Source organism: Apium graveolens, chromosome 8 (assembly GCF_009905375.1).
Source record: "Apium graveolens cultivar Ventura chromosome 8, ASM990537v1, whole genome shotgun sequence".
Classification (NCBI taxonomy): domain Eukaryota; kingdom Viridiplantae; phylum Streptophyta; class Magnoliopsida; order Apiales; family Apiaceae; genus Apium; species Apium graveolens.
Genome location: NC_133654.1, coordinates 94,029,845 through 94,033,927, shown reverse-complemented (window position 1 = coordinate 94,033,927; position 4,083 = coordinate 94,029,845). Strand labels below are relative to the sequence as shown.

At 39.5% G+C, this 4,083-nt stretch overlaps 1 non-coding gene across 1 annotated transcript; it reads left to right on the top strand.

Moving 5' to 3' along the window:
* The first annotated feature begins 2,228 nt into the window (after positions 1 to 2,228).
* Positions 2,229 to 2,335, top strand: LOC141681678 (small nucleolar RNA R71). Its single transcript, XR_012559105.1, has one exon. It is a non-coding gene; the product is annotated as a small nucleolar RNA R71 (small nucleolar RNA).
* Positions 2,336 to 4,083: the final 1,748 nt, after the last annotated feature.

The following is a 4,083-nucleotide window of genomic DNA, read 5'->3' as shown; positions in this document are numbered from 1 at the left end:
ATCCATCCATTTAAGAATTTCCTTCTTCACAACCTCTTTCATAATAGGATTGAGTCTTCTCTGCTGTTCAACTGTTGGCTTACTTCCTTCCTCAAGCAGAATTTTATGCATGCAATAAGAAGGACTGATTCCTTTGATATCTGTTATAGTCCATCTGATTGCTGATTTAAACTCTCTCAGAATTCTCAAGAGCTTGTCTTTGTCACTACCTGAAAGGTCAGATGTAATAATAACAGGCAAAGTAGATGCAGCGCCTAAAAAAGCATACCTCAAGTGACCAGGCAGTGGTTTTAGTTCAAGTGTTGGAACTTCCTCAATAGATGGTTTGAGACGCTCTTGAGAATTCTTCTTCTCTGTTAATCCAAGAGACTCGAATGGCAAATCCAATCTCCTTTTCCATGGAGAAGCATTCAAATACTGCAGCTGCTCTGCCCCCTTCTTCATCTTTACTATCAGATTCCCCTGTTAAGGCTCTCTCTAAGGCATCAGTCCTTAGCAATTGATCAAGCTCCGAAATCACTATAGAGTTGACCAACTCTACTTTAAAGCACTCCCCTTCATCGGTAGGGAATTTCATTGCATTGAAGACATTAAAGGTAACGTCCTGATCCTGAACCCTCATAGTAAGCTCACCCTTCTGCACATCGATCAGAGTTCGGCCAGTAGCTAAGAATGGTCTCCCCAAGATAATGGGAATATTCCTATCTTCCTCAAAGTCCAGAATGACAAAATCAGCAGGGAAGATGCGTTTATCCACCTTAACCAATACATCCTCCACTACACCTCGTGGATAAGTGATGGATCGGTCAGCCAGTTGTAAGGACATGTTTACCGGTTTTGGATCAGGCAGACCAAGTTTCTTGAAAATGGACAAGGGCATCAGATTGATGCTAGCTCCCAAGTCACACAAACACTTGTCGAAAGATAGATTGCCAATGGTACACGGTATCGTGAAGCTTCCTGGAACTTTAAGCTTAGGAGGAAGTTTCCAACTCTGCACTCTTCCGTTAGAGCAACGGTTTCCAACTCCTCAAGTTTTAGCTTCCGAGATAGAATACCATTCATGAACTTAGCATAGCTCGGAATTTGTTCTAGAGCTTCCGCAAAAGGTATGTTAATGTGCAACTTCTTGAAAACCTCCAAAAACTTGGCAAACTGCTTGTCGAACTTCTGTTTTTGAAGCCTTTTAGGATATGGAGGAGGCAGATAGACTTGTTTATCCCCCGTTTTCAGCTAAGGAGTAGTGTTTTCAACAACATTCTTCTTCGGTTCCGCTTCGCCATCCTTCTGATCGGCCTTTTTGTCAAATTTTTCATTTTCTAAAACTGGGAGGGGCGCGGGCGCGCTGCTATAAGGCGCGGGCGCGCCCTCCTTCTGGCAAAAAATTTTAGAATCTTCGTTTTAATGATTTTGGGGGCTCGCGACCTTTCCAGACCTCAGGGTGCCTTAAGTTATTCTTTGACTTCTCTCTTGCATGGATTAGCCTCTGTGTCACTTGGGAGAGTTCCTTGAGGTCAGTTCAATAAGGCGTTATCAATTTGCCCTATTTGATTCTCCAGAGTCTTGATCAAAACTGCTTGGCTTTTGCACATAAGTCTCAACTCCTCCAATTCAGATTTTTCATTCGAGGATGGACCGACACCTCCGTGAGATTGTTATTGCATCCCCTGTGGCTGAAATTGTTGCCTTGGTACAAACTATTATTGAAAACCAGGAGGATTGAATTGCTTATTTCCAAACTGCTGGTATGGCTGTTGTGGCTGTTGCATACAATCCTGATTTTGCTCCAGCTGAAGTTAGAATGGTTGCGGTTGTTAGGATGATAAGTAGCAGGAACAGGTTGCTGTAACCTCTGAAAGTTGCTCACAAACTGAGCTGATTCACTAGATATAACACATTGCTCCATCGCATGCGAACCTGCACAAAGCTCACAAATACTAGTTATCTAATGAACACCATAGTTGGTCAGAGAATCGACTTTCATAGTCAACGCCTTTAGCTGAGCAGCGATAGCCGTAGCTGTATCCACCTCCAGAATTCCTGCTACCTTGCCTTATGGTAGCCTCTGAGTTGGATTCTGATATTCATTCACAGCCATCATCTCAATTAGCTCATAAGCTTTCTCATAGCTCTTATCCCATAAGGCTCCACCTGATGCTGTATCGAGCATAGGTCTTGACTGTGCTCCCAACCCATTATAAAAGCAATTAATCACCATCTAATCAGGAATTCCATGATGAAGACACTTCCTAAGCATCTCCTTATAGCACTCTCAAGCTTCACATAAAGATTCATCTGATTGCTGCGCAGATTGAGTAGGAGCATTCCTGATTACAGCTGTCTTTGCCATAGGGAAGAATTTAGTAAGAAATTTCTGAGCAAGATCCTCCCATGTCGCAATAGATACTGGTGGTAGAGAATGCAACTAGCTCTTAGCTTTATCCCTCAGGAAAAATAGGAAAAGTCTCAGTTTCACAGCATCTTCAGAAACATTATTGAACTTGAAGGTGTCACAGATCTTGATGAAATCCCTAATGTGCATATTGGGATCTTTCGTTGGAGCACCCCCAAACTGGACTGAATTATGTACCATCTGAATTGTTCCAGGCTTGATTTCAAAGGTATTGGCTACGATAGCTGGCCAGACAATACTAGATTGAATGTCATTGATCTTTAGTTGAGAATAATCCATCAACGCTTTCGTTGTTATTGCTGGTTCTCCCATTGTAATAATCACTTCTTCTTCGACTTCTTTAACTTCTTCAAAAACTTCTTTTTCCTCTTCTTCAACTTCATCTAGTTTTTCCTTACGAGATTGAGAACGTGTTCACATACACACTCTCTAAAGTACCTGAAACACACGAACAAAGTAAACCTTGTAAGAAAATAATCCGAGTTAGTGAACTTTAATGACCACTGATGACAAGCACATAAACTAAATTTAACACCGATCCCCGGCAGCGGCGCCAAAAACTTGTCCGCAATAAAACATACACAAAAGTAAACGCAAGCATACGGGATCACAAGTAGTATAAGATTTAACTCAAGTTCGTTCCCACAGAGTCTGGTTTAGGTTAAGTTCAGATTTTGCACTTATGCAACAATGTATGATTATTCTTCACAGCTAAGACAAGTAACAAATTGAGTTTGATTAACTAAGTAAGAGATTATACTCGCATGTGTTAACTAAGAGATTAAAAGTGAATTACTTATATGAGAATAAAATATGGGATTCTAACTTCATTAAATACTTCCTTCAAAGTTTATGCCTTTAATCTTAGCATGTGATGGTGATGATAACTAATCCGGTAACACGAAATTAGTATACGCTATCTTTCGATATACGTATACCCTACTGCTGAGCAACCACAATCAAGATAGAAGCCAAATAGACACCAATTATGCTTAGACCCTATATGTCTATAAGTTTTAAAACATAATGGTTTAAGAACAAGTTATCTATTATAATTACATAGGGTGTGTAAGATGGTTAAAATTACACTACGAATCATGCATGTCAATTTATACATAAACCTATGCTAGCGTGGCTAGTTTCAAACCTCTATATTCACTGTTGCTTCAATAAAGATTAACAAACAATCTTAGATGTTAGCTACGTATCAAAGACGAATAAGCACAACCAAACTAGAATATCATAAATCACCACACACTAAAGATTTAAAACAATCAACTATCGAAATCCATAAATAAATCCGCTAGAATCCCATGACAATGATTAGTTCATGATCGAACACATCGTCACTATGGGTTGCAATAAAAATATGGTATTAAATAAGTTCAGAATACTACAAGATAATATAAAAGTACTAGGGTTTTAGAATAAATAAAAAATAAGCATTTAAAAGTATCGTCTAAATCGAAGAATACAAAAATATGAAACTAAATCTTCTTCTCCTTAGCCATCTTGTGTGCTCTAGGTCTTCTTAATGTTCTCCCTGGCTTCAGTTTTCTTAAAAACGTCTTCTTTTCATTATATATAAGCCCCCGGTTGACCTGGAATCTTCAAATCACCTAATCAGACTCAAATCAGGATTCTACAGCAAGTGTCTACCGCAGGCGCGA